Here is an 11,070-nt window from a genome sequence, read left to right on the forward strand (position 1 = left end):
CTAGACTTCAGTTTAAGGCCTTCCTGGTTGAGTTCACTGTACTTTGTAATTACAGCATGTTCCCAGTCTTTGCAAGCTGTAGGTCATATTCTACCAACAATGTATTACCTGGATCAGGTTTTTGGTACATTGGAATATACAATATTTTATATTCTAATGGATGCATGGCAATAGGATGGGGTCTATCAGAGGGGGAGAAGGGGAAGCAGGAGGAGGAAGAGAAGGATGGAGGAGAGGGAGAAGGAAGAGAAATGGTGATGGAGGAAGGAAAAGAAAATGGCGAATGATGGTGGTGGTAGTAGTGGTGGTGATGGAGGAGAAGGAAAGGCAGATGGTAGAGGAAAGGACAATTTGTAGACCAGCCCATTTGAAGTTTGGTCTTTGAGGACATCTCTCACTCCTTCCCAACCTGTTGCATATTAGGAGGACCAACCTAATTTCTGGAGATTTGGGCGGACAGTCTGAGGATTCCTTTCCTAGAAGACCTCCACAATGTCTTCCAACGCCATCATTCTATGGATGGTGTTCCATTCTCACCTGACGAGGCAGACAGCTGGATGAAACTCAGGTATTTCCTTCGTCTAGGAAAGGTTTCATCCCAGGATACATAGGGAATGGATGAATAATCAGTCCATTTCCACATTTTTTCTGTAAAAAGAGGAAGGACCACCTTCAGCCTGGGTAGTCTGGAGAAGGGGCAGACCAGGCGGCAAGCACCTTGCCTTACACCTCTCCACACAGAAGCGCCTCCTTTGCAAGAGCAGTGCCTCCATGCATCACATTTTCTGGTGTTTTCCTCCCTGATTCTCCAACGCAATTTGCAGATCTGCGTGCCCTCCTTGGTGGCTAAAGGGGAAGAAGAAAACTCTGGGCACGTTGCTGGAAGAAAGTCGAAGTTGGTTCTCCCCCTTCCTTTTCTTTCTTAAACTGAACAAACACGATAATTTGCAAAGTATAATACTTAAAAAGCAGAGCAATTCCCAAAGGGCTTACAAACAAACTTCAGTACTATAGAATAACAAAAAAGAATATTTTAAAAGACTTACAGAAGCAATTCTAGCCCTCCATTAAAGCACTAGTCCTCAATTCCACAAAGCACCAAAAAAAAAAAAAAAAAACCCGAAAAGAAACTCGGCGCCAGCTGCAAAAATCACTGGATCTTGTTTGACCATGTGACTAGGGACAAAAAGACCGGTTTCAGGAAATTGCATGTCGTAACCCCAAACGGCACAGGCAAGTCACAGAGTTAAAAATGGCCACTGTTGCAGCAGTGACTGAATCCAAATCACATGGCTACAAACAAAGCCCAGGGGGGCTTTACCGTAATGGCTTTACCATGGTGGTAAAGAGGGTCACTGAGCAGTCGACTGCTCGAACCCACATCCGAGGCCAGCAACCAAGAAAGCCCCACCAAAAAGAGGAGCAGTGATGGTGAAACCCAAGTCCACCACCAATTGGGGGGGGGGAACCAAATGGTTCTCTGCCTTCCAGCGAGGAGGAGGATGCCCCAGTGAAAACCCAGAAGCCAGTTGAAGAGCATGGTGGCAACAGCAACAATGATCCACTGATGTGTGGTTACTCGAAACCAATGGTGGTGAGGATGAACTTGAAAGCAGTCTCCTCAGGGCAGAAAGAAGAATTAGGAGATTGTGGGTATATCCATTGCCTTATAAGCCCATCCCTAGCCTTGGAATGCAATTCCGTAAGCTAAAAGCACCAGTAGCATTCCAACAATTAGATGGCTCACGTGGTGGTGGTGGGGACGACAAGGCTTTAATTCTGAGCTTCACATGACTAGAGAAATGGAATCCAGCAATACACTGAGATTCCGTCAACCACAACCCATCCAGAAAGTGGCTGTGGAAGTAGAATTTTGCAAGTACAGGTAGTTTTCAAGGTACAAACCTAATGGAGCCTGCTCATTACACTTTGTAGCAGGCCCAAAGATCCCCTCTGCATGAACCCTGGCCAAACTGTCCAATACATTTATCGTCTACATGGGGCTCCCAAGAGTATCATAACCGATCATGGAGTGCAGTTCACTTCTCATTTTTGGCAGGAGTTTTTGAAGTCATTAGGCACCACCCAAGGTCTAAATTCCTTGTACCATCCTCAGATTAATGGTGCCGGTGAACTTACCAACAGTTGGAATAATACCTTTGATGTTTTATCAATTACCAGCAAGACAATTGGACAGAGCTATTCCCATTTGCAGAAGTAGCTTATAACAATGTAGTACATAGCAGCACTGGCTTTGCAACTAGCAGAGGCTTTGTAGCCATGTTGGAACTACCACAAGAGGCACCTGTGCCTTTCCCTAACAGGATGGATAAATCAATCGCAAACTACTTGGCCATTGTTCTGTCAGGTATTGGACAAGGCTAGGGAAACTTATGAAAAATATGCTGATAAAAATGGCCCCCAAAAGGAGTTTCATGAAGCTTATTTCTCTACAAATATCTGCAATCTAGGGAACCATTGAAAAAGCTTGGCTCTAAATCTGTGGATCCTTTCCCCATCGTAAGGATTACAAATCCAATAACTGTTGAACTTAAATTACCAAAGAACCTTAGAAGGATTCATCCCGTCTCCCATTGTAGTCTGCTTAAATCGGACAAAACCTCCCCCGCCCCCGCCTGCCTGCAGAGACCCCTTTCCTTCTGAGTCTTTCAGGTTATTTAAGATATTTCAGGAAGCTCTAATTGGTTTGTGTGCCACGGTGATGCCGCATGGTTCTAATGGTCTGTTGGTGGTTTCAGAGATGTTTTTGATGTTGGAGTGCCATATATCTCCCATAGGGAACATTCTCAGTGCTGCCACGATTGGTTCATTTTGGATTTGGTTCAGTTTTTTGGCAATGAGCACCGGGAGTCCTCTCAATGAATGAAAACACACAAGAGAAAAATTTTAAAGCATAATCTGCCCTCGGATTAGAGTTTATTGATTAGTGACACCACATGGAAAAGAAAGTCTGATGCACAGGCTTCTTCTGTGGGTCAGCAGGCTGATGTTGTAGTAGCCAGGGAGATTCTGGCTTCCAACCTTCAAGGTGCTTCCAGCTACATTCAGTACATAGCCATCTTGCACAGATAGGGCTGTTTGACACAACAAAACTGGAGACTCCAATATTTATAGTCTAGAAGAAATCAAATAATTGATTGGACTTTTGTTGCAATTTTATTGTAACAATCTTAGAATTTGTACCTAAGAAAACAGTATTTTGTCACAAAGGATTAACTTTTTTGGATAGGAACATTTAAACATACTTTTGCCATTATAGTTTACAGGTAGTCCTCAACTTACAACCATTCATTTAGTGACCATTCAAAGTTACAACAGCACTGAAAAAAATGGTTTATGACTGGTTTTGACTGTTGCAGTACTCTTATGATCAAGTTAACAAAATTTGGACATGTGACTACTGGCATATATTTATGACTCTTGCAGTGTCCTGAGGTCATGTGATCCTTTTCGTAACCTTCTGACAAGAAAAGGAAATGGGGAAGCCAGATTTGCTTAACAACCTGAGACAGCTGATGCATCTCACGGGATGGCACTGCTTGGTTTCTATTCCTCTGAGTTCCCTCCCTGCGTTCCTGCCCCCCAGTTACTGATGACAGGCTGTCAGCTTGCAACATGCAGCTTAGCAAAAGGGCAGCCATGACACGAGTGTTGTTGAGATCTTCAGAAAAAGGAGTGAGGAAGGACAATAGGTGGCATTACACCAAGGGCAAAATGAATATGTCCCATTCTGATGATCTTGGAATTGAGATCATCAATGAGCTTCGTTGAGCTTAACTGGGTTCAGCTTCTTTCAAGGCCTCAATACAGGTTTTATGAGTTTCCCTTCTCACACCTAAAAAACAACGCCATCACTTCAGTCGTGATGCTGTTGGGAATATTGAATTCTCCAGGGTCAGGACTTGGAAGAGGGGGTAAAGCAAAAGTAAGCTAGATGATAAAAGTAGGAAAAACATCTCTCTGCATCCCATTGTGGCTGGGTGAGCTTTTTTTGCTCAGTCAATTAAGGTCTTAACTGGATTTGTGCAATAAACTGACCCTCTGGCTAAGTAAAGTTTGCACATCTTCGTAAGCCATGGAAAAAAATTAATCCAGGTCTAAGCTAACAAAACTAACCCGTGTCGACCCGGGTCAGTTGGAATGCCAGCAGCTACAATTTGAAGAATATGCAAAACTCAGTTAGGTATTTTATTAGATTTTGTGCATGTCTACAGGGCTGTGGATTAACATGCTGTCCAAACCCACTTTGGCAGTAAGCGTTTGTTTCACGTTTTGGCCAATTCAGAATTCTGTTGGAATTCCAAAAAGCCACCAAGTTTTTCAGGAAGTCTTCAGTAATTGATTTGATAGGTGAATGTCTATGGAGATTCTCAATCATCCCGATCACGGTTGTCCCAAAGTTGTGCTTTTTCCAAATGCAACTGGAATTCCATGATGAACTAAAGAAGCTTCTTCAATGAGAAGGGAAACATTATCAAACAGAAGACCAAGAAAGAGCAGTTGCCTTTTGAGGGGGGGAAAACCACCTTTGGGACTATTTGATAAGTGGTTCCCCCTAGCAGCATGGAAGATAGTGATCTTCCTATGTATGATGGAGATGATGGCAAAGGTGTTTGCTTTGGCTACCACCTAACATGATTGCCTTCTACTGCAGGGGTGGAGAATGATAGCCGTGCCTCAGGAATTCTGAGAGTTGAAATCCACAACTCATAAAGGAGACACTATTCCCCACCTCTACTCAACTGGATGGTTGCATACACTCTTTAGAGTCATTAGTGATAGAAATGATCCCTAAGTTTACATAAATTACTAAATAGGATTCATTCAGAAACGAAGCCCACGCAGTCTCTGACTTCATGCATATTGGCTGTGGAGGATTGGAAGGTTGTGCTTTTTCACACATCTGGAGAACATAGGCTTGAGAAGTCTGATTTACAAGAACAGAATACCTTCTTACCACTGCCATGTATCTGGACACAATCCCCTTTGTAGGTGGAAGGTTCAGAGGGTGCCCAAGGAACGTACTCCACCACGGCTGCGTCTAACCATCTGAATCGTGTCTGTAGAGAGAGAAAGCAACATCTCCCCAAGTGTTTTTCTGAATTTTGCAGAAATGAGGATATTTCTTCTCAAAGGTACTTCTCAACAGCCAAAGGGTCAAATGTAAGAGGAATCAAGTTGTCCTAGGGGACAACAGGTTAAGTATATGCCAGCAGTGCGCTTCAGCTACCAAAAAGGAGCCTGATTTAGCTGAACAGACAGAAGCACTGTAATTTAACACCAGCTGTCTGCAATTAAAGTAAGATCGAATCCCGCCAGGCTCAAGGTTGACTCAGCCTTCCATCCTTTCTAAGGTAGGTAAATTGAGGACCCAGTTTGTGGGGGCAATAAGCTGACTTTGTATAAATATACAAAAGTATGAAGGCTATTGCTTAACGCACTGTAAGCCGCCCTGAGTCTCCGGAGAAAGGCGGCATAAAAATCAAATTAAAAAACAAAAAATTTAAAAAAAGGTGATAGACCAAGATAGGCTCAAGATCAGAAAAGGTGATAGCATTGCTTAACACTGCACTAGTGAGGCCACACTTAGAATACTTAGAATCCAGTTCTGGCCACCATGATACAAAAAAAATGTTGAGACTCTGAAAAGAGTGCAGAGAAGAGCTAGAAAGATTAGAGGGTGGGAGGCTGAAACATGATGACCACTTGCAGGAACTGAGTATGTCTATCTAACGAAGAGAAGAATTAGGGGTGATGTGATAGCAGTCTTCTAATATTTGAGGGGCTGCCACAGAGCAGAGGTGACTATTCTTCAAAGCACCTGTAGGTAGGGCAAGAAGTAATGGGTGGAAGATCATCAAAAAGTGATCCACCCTAGTGTGAAATTTTCTGACAGAACAATGAATCAGTAGAACAGCTTGCCTCCAGAAGTTGTGTGTACTCCATCGCTGGAGGCTTTCAAAAATAGACTGAACAACCAATTGACTGGGCTTCTACTGGGCTTCAACCAATTGATAGGGCTTCTACTTTGAGCAGGAGGTTGTACTAGAAGACCTGAGATCCCTTCTATCCCTAGGGTTCTATATTCTACATTCTGTTCTAAAACATGAGAGAATAAATTCAGGCTCAGGTGATTACATGCATACAGAGTTTCAGGGAAACTGAAAAATATAAGTCCAGTCCAGCACAATACCACTGAAAAAGAAACAAGAAATCCAGCATGGTTACACAAATATCTCTCCAATAAACTGAAAGACTAAAAGGACAAGTACAAAAAATGTAAGGAGGGACACACAACTAAGGCAGAATATCAGCAGATAGCCCGAATCTGCAAAGATAAATCCAAGAAACAAAGACTCAAAATGAACAAAGACTTGCAACAAAAGTCAAAGATAATGAAAAAAGTTTCTTTCAACATGTACATAACGGTCGGTTCACCAAAGAGAAGAAGGCAAGGAAGTAACAGGCAGTAGAGAGAAAGCAGAGTAACTTAACTCATTCCTTGCATCAGTCCACACGAAAAGAAACTATAGCCCAACCTACCAAAAACGTAACCATAAAAGGCAGACTAGAAATAAAAATTAAAAAAAACAAAATGGTAAGAGAACACCTGTCTGATCTTCATGAATATAAATCACTGGGACCTGATGGATTATATCCCAGAGATCTGAAGCTGCTGGCTTATGGTTTTCTCAGAACCATTGTACCAAATCTTTCAAAAATTCTGGAGCACTGGGAAACTACCAGTGGATTGAAAAAGAGCTGATGTGGTTCTCATCTTTGACAAAGGGAAAAAAACAGATCCAAGAAATTACAGATCAATCAGCCTAGCATCAATACCTGGGAAGACACTGGAAAAAATAATAAGAAAACAGATCTCCAAACATTAAGAAACAAATAAAGTTACAACTAGAGGGGTTGTACAGCAACCATGTACAGCATGGGTTTGTTAAAAACCGGTCATGCCAAATCAATCTCATTTTATTCTTTGACTAAATTAGCAGAGTAGCAAAATGCTCTGAACATAGTATACTTAGACTTCAGTAAGGCATTTGACAAAGTAGACCACAACCTACTTCTTGGTAAGCTAGAAAAATGTGGGATAGACAGCATCATCACCATATGGATTTGTATCTGGCTGACAAACGTTACTCAATGAGTAGTCCTTAATGGTACCATATCCACATGGAGGGAAGAAAGCAGTGGTTCCATTTTACGCTCAGTACTTTTCAGTATTTTCATAAATGATTTAGATGAGGGAATAGGAAAACTCATCAATTTTGCAGATGACACTAAGGTGGCAGGAATAGCCAACACCCCAGAAGGCAAGTTTAAGATCCAAAAAGATCTTGATAGACTTGAACAATGGGCCTATCCAACAAAATGAATTTTAATGTGGAGAAAAGTAAGGATTTACACCTAGGCAAAAATCCCCCCAAAGGTACAAGTACAAATTAGGCAAAACCCGGCTCAAAAACAGTAATTGTGACAGGGACCATCCTTTAGTCAGACCACACCTGGAATCCAACATTCAGTTTGGGTCACCACATTACAAAAAAAATGCTGAGACTTTGGAAAAGTCTCCAAAGTGCAAAGAAGAGCAGCTAAGATGATTAAAGGCCTGGAAATAAAAATATATGAAGCTTTCAGGAATTGGGCATGATCAGCCTAGAGAAAAGAAGGAATAGGGATGACATGATACCAGTATTTGAGGGGCTGTCACAAAGAAGATTGGGCCAACCTATTCTGCAAAGCACCTGAAGGCAAGACAAGAAGCACCAGATGGAAACTAATCAAAGAAAGAAGCAACCTGGAATTAAGGAGAAACTTCCTAACAGTGAGACAAATAAGTAGTGGAATGGATTGCCTACAAAGTTGTGGGTGCTCCATTACTGGAGGTTTTTAAGGAGAGACTGGACAATCATTTGACTAAAATGGTATAGAGTCTCCTTCTTGAACAGGGATTTCGACTAGAAGACCTCCAAGGTCCCAAGGGTGTTATTCTTTTATACTAGCCATTGGTTTTTGGAGCTTGGTAGGTAATAAAGAAAGTTAGCAGCCAACCCATCTAGCAGTAACCAAAAAGACACTATTGCTCAGATCTGAATAAACGTGTCTGTTCTGCCCCAGCTACAGACCCCTGAGCAATAGTGTCCTTTTGGTACTCTCACAAGGCTGGCTAGGAACCACGTAGAATAAGTAAGGAAACACAAGCTGATTGCTCTTTTGGAGCAGTGTCATTTAGAGAGAATTGGGTTCTGTCCCTTTGTCCATTCCGAGCTCAATCTAGACAGCGTGTGTAACATAGCCAAGATCAACTTCTTACGATCCCAAAGTTGCACTGAGATCCAAAACTGAATGTGTTGAAGGCTCTCCAAGGAACCCCCCATATACTAGGATTGCTATCATGCTCTTGTCAAGTTCTGGGGAATTGTGCCGTGATGTAAATCCAGTGACAGATTGCCTTATTCTTGTCACCTCCTCTCCCCCCCACCCCCAGAGCTTTTCATTGTCTTCAGAGATACCACTCACTCCCTTCCCTCCCTGTGACCAATACAACTTATACACACCTTCCCGTTTGGGATTTTGTACAATCCAATCCAGATTTTAAATAACTTTTCGTAACCGGTGAGTAGAGCAGAAGAGATAGTATCCATTTCCCGTTTGCTAAGGATGGAGGCAAGGTGGGCATGTTTGCCATGTGAACTGCATTCTGTCTGGGAGACACCAAGCAGACACAGGTTAGGGCTTCCTGCTTTAGATGCTGACCCTGTCCTTTAGAGCAGGGGTCTTCAAACCTGGCCACTTTAAGACTTGTGGATATATATCAGTTATGCTGGCAAAGATAATCCATACCAGAACTGAGGACTTCAAGGTTGCCCCAATTAGCACATTCCTTCTTTGTTTCTATTTTGAAAACCTGCTCCCATTCCTCCAAGAATTTGTTTCCCTCACAGTAGAAGCTTTGTCTGGCAACATCCTTTCTTTGCTGTGCCCCTATGATGTTACTTTCATTGCTCCTCGGTCCTACCATTAGACAACCCTAAGCTATGCTTTTCTATACTGAGGTTTAACTATGTAAGGGGTCCTTGGTGCTCTCTGAGCTTGGCGCCGATGATATTATCTAGTTTGAGCGATGAAACATCTGCAGGAAATAGCCAAGCTCAGAGTGTCCGCCCCGAAACGGCCAGCCGTGAGTGAGCTGTCCTGGGGTTGCCACTCGGGGAGGGGAGGATTCACCATCACCATGTGAGCCATCAGCTGAGAGGCGGAACGGCTGAGCACTGAGTGAACGCCAGACCACTGCTTCGTTGGGCTAGGCACTGCTGGGAATGGCCCTGGACCTACAGTCAGATAGGAAACAGATAGCCAGCAATCAGCTGGGAAGCGGAGACCGGCCGAAACAGCTGAGCGTCGATATCCAAAAGCCATAGGGCGGAGCGGGCACGCACGCAAACCTGCTGGGCTAAATGTGAGCAGACACCAGGGGGTGGGGATGCCAGGGGGTGGTATAAACATACATACTTAAGGGGCAAGGGTTAAATTACAGTTAGCACTGACTTTATTTTGCTATCTTGCTTGTTGGTCACTTTGTGCTAGGTTTCATATTTTCAAGAATAAATGCTTCAAACTGAACTGTGTTGTCTCAGGTTTCTAGATGCTGAACTACGGAATGTGACAGTAAGTCAGCTCTCTCTCTCTCTCTCCCCCCCCCCCCTCTCTCTCTCTCTCTGGCTGGGGAGTTTCAGGGGATGGCTGAGAGAACAGTGACTGGGGCGGATGCTGCAGTGGTGAAGGAACCATCCACCCTGGAAGCCTCTTCATCACAAGACGGGGCCACTCACTCGGATGTTCACACGCTGGACCTGGTTTTTGTCTCTGGACAGTGGTTGAGTGATCTTGAGAAAGGGTATATAGTCACCAAGCCCTTGCCATGGTCGGATCACTCTCTCCTTTGCCTTGACCTTCGAACCGCTACACCCCGCTGCAGGGAGGCGGAGCCGGTAAGATGGTTCCGCCCCAGGCACCTGATGGAACCTGATAGGTTCCAGATGGAGCTTGGGCCATTCCCTGAGGCTCTGGCACACGCCTCGACTAGTGACCTAGTGGCTGCCTGGGATAGGGTGGCTGCTGGAACTCTGGATCAGGTCGTGCCTTCGTGGCCTCTGACCTGGCGCCGATCTCACCTGGCTCCTTGGTTTACCGAGGAGCTGAGGGAGATGAAGCGCCAGAAAAGACACCTAGAGAGTAGTTGGAGGGCCAGTCTTTCTGAATCCGACCGGACACTGGTAAGATCTCATATTAAGAATTACCTAGTGGCAATAAAAGCAGCAAAACATACATATTTTGCTGCTCTTATTGCGTCATCAGATAATTGCCTGGCTGCCCTGTTTAGGGTGACCCGCTTCCTGCTCCACCAGGAAGTGTGGGAGGACCCCTTGGAGGTTAGAGCCGAGGATTTTGTTCAGTATCTGTATGACAAAATCACTCAGATTCGGGAAGGCCTGGACTCTGACTGGGTAGTGTCAGGGGGGATGACTGAGGCAGGACTTGAGAATGTTATCTGGGATGAGTTTGATCCTGTGACCCCTGACGACGTGGACAGGATTCTGAGTGGACTGAACGCGACCACATGTTTATTGGTCCCGTGTCCCTCCTGCTAAGTGCTGGCTTCCCGGGAGGTGACGCGAGGCTGGCTCCAGGGGATTATAAATGCTTCATTGGGTGAGGGTGACTTCCCCGCCACCTTGAAAGAGGCGGTGGTGAGGCCTCTCCTCAAGAAGCCTTCCCTGGACCCGGCAGTGATGGCTAATTATCGTCCGGTCTCCAACCTTCGCTTTGTGGCGAAGGTTGTTGAGAGTGTGGTTGCGCGACAATTCCCCCAGCACCTGGATGAAACGACATATCTGGATCCGTTCCAGTCGGGCTTCAGGCCTGGGTACAGCATGGAAACGGCATTGGTCGTGTTGGTTGATGATCTCTGGAGGGCTCGGGACAGGGGTTGCTCCTCTGTCCTGGTCCTATTAGACCTCTCAGCGGCTTTTGATA

This window comes from Pantherophis guttatus, chromosome 7 (assembly GCF_059756535.1).
Source record: "Pantherophis guttatus breed Tessera chromosome 7, ASM5975653v1, whole genome shotgun sequence".
NCBI lineage: Eukaryota > Metazoa > Chordata > Lepidosauria > Squamata > Colubridae > Pantherophis > Pantherophis guttatus.